General features: G+C 49.8%; 1 protein-coding gene across 2 annotated transcripts in view; it reads left to right on the top strand.

The window, feature by feature from the left end:
• Nucleotides 1-8,653: 8,653 nt before the first annotated feature.
• The window catches only part of MFN1 (mitofusin 1), a 199,430-nt gene continuing 197,621 nt past the window's right edge, over nt 8,654-10,462 (top strand). The window contains exon 1 of one of the 2 annotated variants that reach the window (XM_085635396.1): nt 8,654-8,903. The gene's annotated coding sequence lies outside the window, so the exon portion shown is untranslated. Of the gene's footprint in view, nt 8,904-9,415; nt 9,553-10,462 lie in introns of those variants that run through there. The other variant, XM_085635397.1, reaches the window with a different exon arrangement.

Raw genomic sequence — 10,462 nt, 5'->3', positions numbered from 1 at the left:
CATTCAATCAATCAACCAATCAATCAGGGGCTTATAAAGCGCGCTACTCCCCTGTGAGGGTCTCAAGGCGCTGGTCGGGGGGGACATGGAGGAGCTATTAATAATCTTGCTAATGAATGATGTGATATAACACTTAATCAGTGGGCGGGCTCAGCATTTATCGCCGCCTGCCTGCACTTTAGACTCATCAATGAACACTTATACAGCATCCAACCCATACACATATCTTTGGAATTGTTTACAAATATATGCTCTTTAAATACTACAACCAACCAATCGTGACTGTTGAGTGCACGCAGGCAACTGACACTTGAGGAGAATACATCTCCTACAATAAACGGACCCTCAACCACTACCCGGTGTCTGTGGTTACTTCCTGAAGGAGTTTGTTCCCCAGATTCTTCCTACAGTGACAATGTGGGCTGACCGACGACATCCCCACAGGGGACCCTCATGAGAGGGCGGCCCCTTTAGTGCCACAGGATGGCACACTGGACAGCCTAGTGTCCGGAGACCCCTTCGGTGTACCGCTCATCACTTCCGGCCGAGGTGGGGGAAGGGGAGAGGTATAAGTTCCTCCTCCGCCCACCTGGCGGCCTCTTTGTCCCTCACCCTGACGCCATTTGGTTGTGTCCGGGAGCTGCGGATCTGTTTGCATGGTGAGTGCATATACCCCCCCGCTCTCGCCCTGTTCCTCCCTTTAAGGGGGTTTTACCAGGGCTGGGTGGCCTGCATGGGTGCGGGCCGCTTTGGGGGGGGGGTTTCGGCAACTCCCGCTTGGCCACGGGCGTCTCTGCTGGGCTGCCCCGGCCCTGAGTGGGCTCTGTGGGTGCTGGGAATGGAAGTCGCGGGGGGCAGCTGTGACTGCGCACCCCGCTTTCATTCACCCATCCCGGTTGGAGAACTTAGAGAGGCTCCCGCCTGCGAGCCAGTCGTGGCCTGTGGGGTCTCAACCCACGTGGTCAGTGGCCTGGGCCTGATTGGGACGGTCACGGGGGAAGGAGGTAGCAGGCATTTTTGAGGCACCCTCCCCGACATGTTTAAGTAGCTGCGGCAGAGAAAGTGGCACTTAGCCGTGTCCGCTTGGGGCATCGAGCTTTCCAGCGACACGGGGGGGCGGAGCTTTGAGGGCTACTGCAGACGCTACTCTGAAGGGACCGGGTCATCTCCTGTGTCTTTGCGTTGGTGGTGGTGCCAGGGGGAGGGCATAGTGCAGCACAGGCTTCCCCCCTAGGGTGTATTTCACGGGGGCAGCGTGTTCCGCCCAGGCGGCAAGTTCCGGCGGGTATTAGGCCCGGGGCGGGCAGCCTGCTGGCGGACCTGGCACTGGGGCCTCGGTCCGTGGGGGGCTAGTTGTGAGTCCCACGTTACAAGCCCCCTGGGGGGTGCAGCGAACTCAAGGAGAGCCCCACAAAACGCGGGGCAATAGGTTTCAGGGTCCCGGCCCGTGGGAGTAAGATGATAGTGTTAGTAGTGTGCGCCACATTGCCTCGAAATCTCGTGCTCCCCCTGCGCTCCTGGTAATACGGCAGAGCAGGCTCCTGTAAGGCTCCCTGTACTCCCAAAACCACATTGCTTGTGTTCAACCGTAACAGCCCAAGTGAAGAAAGGATCCATCTCCCAGAATGCATCAGGTCAAGAGTGGATCATAAGGTCTGGGGGGAGAGAGTAGGGTTGCCGCCTAGCTTAAGCCTCAGGCAGTGGGGGGTGCCTCCCACCATGCTTGGTTATTGTAGTGTAGCATTAAAACTAAGAAACAGATGCCTGAGTTCCCCAAAGTTGAGGACGACCAGCGTCAAGGGTCCTAGCGAGCACCCCCTGCCCCCTCGCTGTATCAGTTTATGGCCAAAGGAGCATACAACGATAACGGGGGCCACGTGGGCTTAGGCCTGAGTGGTCCGTTCGCGTAAGGGGCAGAGGGGAGACAGCTTGCGCTATTATGGCCTCCGCTGCCGACGCTGCACCTGAGGGACAGGGTCCAGTTCCCAGCAGCCAGTCCCCAGCTACCAGCGCAGGTTTCTCACTCCTCTCAGTTTCCAGCCAAGTGTCTGGGCGCGAGGTATGCCTACCCCAAGCTGTGTCTTGGACACTGGTGCCTGCGGCGGGGGCCGCAGTGTCTTGCGGGCTGTGCTTGTCCACTGTGCGGATTTTTGCCCCTTGATAATTATTCGCCGGCTTCACCGCACTCTTGGGGACCTGAGTTTTGAGTTGCAGCTCCGACCCTCAAAGTCCTGTGATCCTGGACAAATCTTTAATATCCCCATGTATAACAAACTGTGCGGTGTAACTAAACTCTGTCATTAAGCCAAGTGCCCTCCCTGATTGCTTCTTGACTATATTTTGGGCCGAGCGGGGGGGCTCCGTCCACCGTGGGATTGTCGGCTTTGCCGGTGGCGGGTTCAAGGGGAGCGGCGCAGGCATAGGGCCCACGGCATGGTGAGCCCGGGCTCCAATGGGAGGCGAGGAGGGCAGGTGTGGTAAGCAACACCGCTCCCCTGACGCCGTTCAGTTGTGCTCTGTGTGCTGCTGCGCGACATTTGTCACGTTGTGAGACAGGGAAGGGTAGCTGTTACGGGTCACCTTTCGTTCCGGGTGTTCCTTGACCTGCACGTCGCATTATGCCTTCTCTCGTCATAATGCTAATGGTATAGTAGGCGGTGCAGGCCAATAATCTTATCCTTGCTCAAGCAAATGCTAGCGGTGTATCAGCAGGGGGTGTCCTGGCCACCAGGCGGCACTGCTATGAGCGAAGTACGAATAACCGCTGTGACAGGGTGAAGTAACAAGTAGGGCGGTCTGTTGTTCTACGGTTAGTGTTGAATGTTTGATCAGCTAAAATATAGGGTTTTGATGTTATGTCTGTCATCTTGCTGCCAAGCCAAGATTAATATGATGTGGTGTGCATTTCATAAATGTGCAGGGTGCCATTACTGAGATTGTCATCCGTGTTCTCTGGGCAGCACAGCGTGATTAGGTTAGCTGTGCAATCCTCACAGGTAAGGAGAGAGGTCTAATCTGCTTGGGTCAGCACCCGTCTTGGGGGAATTTTGGCATATTTTAGTGTCAGCAAAGATGTGGGCTCATCGTTTTTAAAACGGTTTATCTTGCGTAATGAGCTTGGTGCCCGTGTTCGGGGGCCTTTTTGCGCTACAGAAACGAACATGCTTAATTAAGTTACCGTCGCGTTGCCCAGACCCTTTTGCTCATTTCCAGCCTGCACCGGTTAATCCATTCTCTTGTGTTGTTTTCAGGTCAGAGGGCTCTGCGACAAATTAAGGGCACATCGACAATTCACAGGACCGCAGGCAGGTTGCTTGGCTTCGACTCGTGCTTGGACAATGGTCGTGTCCACCTCATTGTGCTATAGTTGGTGTCACCATGGTCATACTTCCCGCACGCACGGGTCATTGGCCGTCGGACGCAAGCTGTCACAAGCCTGTGGGTGAAAGGAGTTTCTGTGTAACTCATTGCCAACCAGTACGTTGAACAAACATCTCCATACACACAACCGTTACTGGCCCTGCTTTAGTATATTGAAGACTGCAGGGGGAGGGGCGGGTAACAGGTTCACCCCTGCCAACAAAGCCGCAGTGATATGCACTTTCCTTTTGGACCTGGCATCCTGGACTTTCAAACAGTTCGGTATGGCCGACCATTGCTATATTATCAGCATCAAGTTACCATGTCCGGAGTGCCCTGGTGGTCCTGATGGGAGGGGAAGACAGCAGATTGCGTCCTTCCCTTCCTCTCTAGGCTGAGGATCGAAGAACACATGATTCAGTAATTAAGTTATGCTTGGCCGGCTCGGTTTCTCGTCACAGGTAAAGACCTTAGTGGTGTAAGGAAGGTCTGTGCTTCAGGGACTCCTAGGCAATGAGGGGGCTCTTAGCGGGAGCCAGCTAGAAGGCGGTCTGTTTCACCACCAGCGTAAGGATTGTATATCGCCAGTCCGGCTTCAAAATGGCTGTTGCTTTCCAGTTAGCGCCCACGGCACGTGCGCATGTGACCGAGCTGGCTGTTGCAGAAGTATGGAGGGCTAGGCAGGACACTGGGTGGTCACTGCAGTGTCCCTGTTTTAATCCGCTTCTATTGGTTCAGCTGGTACAGATGGGGTTTTACATACATTTATCGGCTTCCCAGGGCGGCACTGTTGATTTCTGTTTATTTGGGGTGCGGTTTAGTGGTGATGCCCTCATTTGCTGTAGAACTTGCCTTTCATTTGAATTAAGTCATTTGATTCAATGTTATAAACATAAACGCAACAGTCTCACCATGTAGAATGGAAGCTTTTTCAATATGCGATGCAACAAAGCCATAATGGTGGCTTGCGTATCTTATGCAGCTATGAAGCATTGACAAAGCCTTAAAATAATTGCTAGTTGGAGGCGGAGTGTAGTATTTGTAGGATATATCTGGAGGCAATGACAAATGCCGCAAATACCGGCCGGCGGCTCACCAAGCTAAGCACCATAAGGATACGGGAAGGACTGCTTTAGACCTCCATTTTAACTTCACATACAGCACACTGTCGAGCCTTATGAAGTTTGCCATTTGCCTCCTGCAGGAAGAACGACTGCAGAGATATTAGGGGTGGCAAGTTGGAGTGAACTGCTAAAACAGCATGGGCCTCACAGGTTATACGATACAGGTGTCTGGGGGCACCCACACATTACCAGTGGGGGAAGCACCACACTTTTCCAGGTAATAGGACCAGCAGTCCGGGGCATCTAAGTTCAGGGTAAATAGTGGGTCTTTCTAACTCTGTATTGGATGGGCCACGTTGCTGCGCTTCAAAGACAGAGGTTGAATGTCTCCTGACAAGTTCTGCTTGCATTTTTGTTGTTTCAACATTGGAACTGGGGCCTACAATCTCCTCGCAATTTTCAGTTATAGAAAGAAAATAACTGTAAAGGAATAGCAGTGTATGAACTGGGCACACTTGGCAGTAAAGCAAGCAACTATGAAGAATTGGGGGTGTCAGATTTATTTGCAGTAATATCAGGGAGCTGCGGCTATGGTCCAACAATGTGAGGTACGTGGATGACTGTCACGCTTTGTCCACAGAGTAGTATACATGTTATACAATAAGGTTTTGAACCTGCAGGGGGAAGGACTCAATCTACTTTCACCCTCCCAATACAGTCACAGTGATACACACTTTACAGTCGAACTACACAGGTGCCTGAACTGTGTATATGGACGCAAACACAATTAGAACACAGGGGCCAGCAGGCGGGGAAGATTTTGGCAGTAGGAGGAGCAGGCTTGTTAACCTATACTTTGTTGGATCTGAAGTATTACATGTACTTGAAAATGAACTGTCGGTTTTAATACTGCACACATTTACATAAGTTGTATCACAGAATTGCCAGTTTCTTATACTCAGGCCCATTGGCATTATGGTGATGCATCAGCAATTTGAACAGTTCTTTGGGCCTGCATTAGCCACACATACCTCCTCCAGTCTGACCCACACTAAGACATTCAGCTCTGGCTCCATTTTGGGTCTGGCGGATACAATAAAGCCTCTAACTTGTTTAATCTCATTGGACACATGTTGGCACGTTAATGGCCATGTAGGTTGTGTCTTGGCAGGAGGGCCTGCGAATGGTTTGGCTGGTTTTACTTGAAGTGTCCGGATGTGGGCAGGCAAAATCAACAGTCTAAAACACAACAACAGGGGTTCACACGCAGTGGAGGGCCCTTGGCTAGGGGCACTAGTAATCTTTTACCTTAGACAGTATTTATTTAGTGGTTATTCAGGTACTAAGGTGGGAGATACCTTTTGCAGTATTTACATGCCAGGAAGTACGTAGTGATTAAGTAATAGTGTCCCAAGTTGCGCAACATGTATATACATTTGTATAGGGTGCGTGTTAAAAGCTTCCTTGGGTCCAACGCATGCCAGGCAATCGGGGACGACTTGTACAAGAGATTAACATGAGTAGTTACTCAACACGGTGTGTTAGAAGGGATGTTGCATAAGCAGAACTCAAACTGGCTTTAAACGCATGATGGAGACAATTAGTGACATGCCTAAAGAGGTCAAACCTGTGTTAAAGGGATGGTATGCCAAGGGTGATAGCTTGCATATTTCACGGAAACCCCTCAATGCAACATGCCTAAAGTAAGCGGGGAATGCCCGAGTGATTGGTTGGAACTGTTATTAGTTTTATTAAAACACACCAAGTGCTGCGAACTAGTGACATTTGAACTCATATCAATGGTACTTCTAGGACACATCTCCTTCAGTACACACACCGCCAGACAGGGCTGCTCTCCCCTGGAGCAAAGGGAAGCTAAACACCATATACAGCATAACGCCAACGTTGAGAAACAAGAAAGATGGTGATGGAGTGGGGAGCGATGAATCTTGGTCTGCTCGCACAGGCAGGCGATTTCCGCGGGGGCTTAGCTAAGTTTGCGGCCAGGCAGTGGTCTTGTCCAACTAATGTGATAATGTTAAGGGTTGCAAGCATGCACAAAGAGATGGATCATCGAGACCATCCAGGACAGACAGAAACACCCGCTCTATAGCCAGGGAGCCAGGCATTTGTGGAAGCTGCCAGCTAACTAGTGAGTTGCGGTGCAATAAGCTGAGGGGGACATGGGGTCAGAGCATAATTTGGCTACAATGATCAAAGAAGGATTGTTTTGGCATTCCCACTGCTCAAGAAGGGACAAGTAGTCGTTCATGTTGTTCCCCCTCTTTCACGGCAGGTACACGAGGACACTCGTGCTTAATGTCACATATCCCATGATAGGATAGTCACCAAGGGGGGGAATGGCCATGGGCATGCCTTGCCAGGACAGGGATAGCCACTCACACTAACTGGAAGCTCTAAGGAAGATAAATGTTGGACACACAGACTGGGGTGTGCTGGGCCCAAAACCCCTCACCAAAGCTGCGGGGGCATCAGGCTGTCAGGTGTCTTTGAGGGACGGCTAAGGGCATTAAAGGGCCGTAGTGCGTGACACAGCATTTGCAGGGATGCAGAAGGGTCCCAGCGGATCCACCAAAGGGACTACAGCGAAACATGTGACACAGAATCTTGTAGCCCGACACCATTACTGGTGTAAGTAGCAAGGGTCACAGGTGGATAGCAGGGATCGGGCATCTGTGACCGGTCGAAGGTTCAGCAAGCAGGGTAGGCTGCATAAGTTGTCACTTCACGAAAGGGTGAAGTGCCTAATAAACGGGCACCATACACCTATTCCCTCAAACATGTTGTGACACCATTCTATGTTCGCCAGGGATCAATCGAAAAGAACTGTGAAATTGTCTTGTCAATGTGGCAAAGTAATGCACCCTAGAAGAAGACCACAAGGTGCAAATTAGCAACCATTTGGGGACAGGTGAACTTTAGTGGTCTGAATTCACCCCCCGGCTCCTGTGGCATGGAGCTCGGTAGGGGGAGGAGATGGAGCCTGGGCGCAGGAGGTTCATCTGCGCTATGCGGAAATTCACTGAGCAGAGGGGAATTGGCTTCATTAGACTTGGGGGCTACACGCCAGATTCACAGGGTGTTTTGAGGACGATGGGGCACATCTGTCCAGTATAAGCATGGACCTGTTCTTGCTGCATAGGGGAGAGGCCCTAGAAATAGCAGGATGTAAGTAGGAATGCCAGCCTTGGTGGGGGGCCCTGGCTGCGACGGTCGCCACACCCAGGGCTGTGGCGGAGCTACAGGGCGATCCAGAGGCGGAAAGGTACTCAGGGGTACCCTCGTCAGGAGCACAAAGGGTGCTGAGGCCTAATATCCCCAGGAAGTCTTTGCGGTGGACCCTGAGGTACGACGGCGCCCCGTCTGTCCTATGGGCGGTTGGAAACCTGTACAACCGGGGGTCGCTTGAACGCTCCGCCCCTCGTGGGGGGGGGGGGTGTGAGTAAGGAGGTGGACTGACAGTTCACTGGAAGTGGGAGGGACTATCCCCTCACAACAACCGCTAAGCACCGATTGGCTAAGGCCACGATGCAAGTTGGCCGATCAGGTGGTAGGCCGCGAGGGGCGGCTTGCCTTTGGATCACCTGTAAGATAACCCACCATGTTGGCATATTTTGTATGCTAATAAACATGCAGCAATTTTCTCCACCAAAAAGTTGTCTTGTCTGATTATTTATGTTACCTGTATGTTGCTGCGTGAGGGCTGGTGAGTGTGGCCGATATTGGCACTATCCTCTATAATCATAAAACTGCCGGGTCCTCCAAACAGAAACTAAAACAGTGTTAAGAACTGTCAGTTGACAAACTAACAGTGGCGTTCTGCACCATGATTACATTACTGTTATCAGGTATACTCACCGCCAGCACTCTAAAACTCATGTATAATCTTATTACGGTAAGCCTGAATTTTGGCACTGATTTACTCGACGTGCTAAGCTAATTGAGCGTATTAAAATAGTCATATTATGTTTAGGCGTAATATGCCTAAACATAAACAGCAAAATACCCGATCAAACACGTTTAAAGTTTTGTTTAAAATAAATGAGCCACTTCCACTGAACGCTTCGCGCGTGCCCTTTAGTGCAGCTAATACAGCTGTCACAATTTCAGCCAATGAGAGCCTGTTCCCTAGTTCGAGCCTTCTCAACATTCGGCCAATGGGAGAAGGAAAAGTATTGACCAATCAGAGCCTGTACTGTCTCTAGAATGCTTTTTGCTTCCAGGTTCCGGAAGTGGCGTAAGGGTCATGCCTCCTGTTACCTGGCTGGCTCTAGTTATCATGGCAGAGTTTGCGTGACAGTAGTGCTGTGGTTCTTAACGGGTTGGTGGTTCCAGCTGCCTTGGCGCTTTAGCCGCTAACCTCTGCAGCTTCCCACCAACGCCCCTTACGGATGAGCGCTCCTTTGCCCCAGCCAGGGGTCCTGAACAGAGCGAGGTCGACATCCTGCAACAGTCGCTGTGAGTTCGAACTGTGCGCCCCTGGATTGAGCCTCATTCGAGGTCAAAGTATCCGCCGTATTTAGATGCTGCTCTTGGTTGCCTAAGAATAGGAGCGGAGCTAAATATATGCTGTGTAAACATGTTGACCCACCGTTGGCTGTTTTGACGTATTATTAACTGCCAGAGCCGCACCGAGAGGAGCAAGGGAGAATAGTACACACTTGCTAACATTTACAAAGCAGAATGAGGGAGTTTAAAAAAAAAAAACGGGGGAAGGGCGGTATATTTTTTCCATTGACTGCTATTGAAGTGGTGGCAGTTTTAAGCTGGAGAAAGCTAAATTAAAGCCACTTTCGGCTTTAAAAATCAGGTGTTTTCCACATTAATCATATCTGTTGGGTTGTATGCAAGTAGCAAAGGACATGTAGTGTCCTATGGTATTGAGCAGAAAGCGCCGCAGCGGGGTACGAGTGCTGGGCAGGTTTCTTGAGCCTGGTACGGACACGGTGACAAACGTGATGCATGTAAGATCGTGACCTGCCGGTAGCATGTTTGCACTCTGTTGGAGTGAGAGGTCGGCTGAGGAGGAAGAGATAAACGAAGGATGAAGTTGTTGCCAAAAGAATAGAGAGAGTGTAAAGAGAAATAGGAAGATGGAAAACTAAAGGTAAGAGACGGCAAAGTTACAGGACAGCCATGAGAGAATCGAAAGTGAGAAAACTGAAAGTGACGGATAATTTCAGGGAGACCAGGAAGAGGAGCGAGAAGTTCGCAAAGTGATGCACCAAGTACAAGAGTTTATTACAAGTTTTTTTTGACTGACGATCTGTCTTCCTGATCTCATTTTCAATCCGTTACGCATAGATACACATATTTGGGAAATACTATCCCTTCGAATTACTTTAATTTATAATACCAAGTTCTTATTATTTGTGTCATTCTTAATCCATTTCGTGTATCTCAAAACTATGCCACAGTGACGGTTTTATACATTCGGGAAACGTCATCTAATAGTTACTATTAGCAGCAAACTAGTATCAATCTAATTGCTACTTGTTGTTGTTGAGATCTGTCGTTTTTAATCAAGAAACGGTTCCAATTCTGACATATTTATATAGTTGACAGTCTGTCAGAGAATGAACTAAAGATTATTTCATTGACCGCCCACACTGACAATACTGTTCTCGACATAGTAGATTGTGTCAGTATCCTGAAACCCCCATAGATTCACCTCTCCCATTCTTAACTGTAAAGCCTTGCTGAGATTTATGACAAGTAATTTCTATTAAACAATGCCCTGTTCTCAACTCTATTTTCAGTTCCAAGTCGCCATGACTTAAATGTATACAAGGATATCAGATAATTCGTTATAGGTTAACAGAAGACTGCCAGATGCAAAGATGGACCTTTTCTTTTTTTTAACATTCTTGTAATCTAGTTGCTAAGTTTGGCTGATTTCATTGATGGGAGTTTTCACTACGAGAACGCGTGTCGAGGAGTTATCTGATATCTATGCTTTTTTATAGTATCTTGGTTGCAGGTGTCACTGGCTTCCTGACCGTGTTCGGAGCGGAGAT

Source organism: Triturus cristatus, chromosome 11, assembly GCF_964204655.1.
Source record: "Triturus cristatus chromosome 11, aTriCri1.1, whole genome shotgun sequence".
NCBI classification, from domain to species: Eukaryota; Metazoa; Chordata; class Amphibia; order Caudata; family Salamandridae; genus Triturus; species Triturus cristatus.
This window is presented reverse-complemented; position numbering and strand designations above follow the sequence as displayed.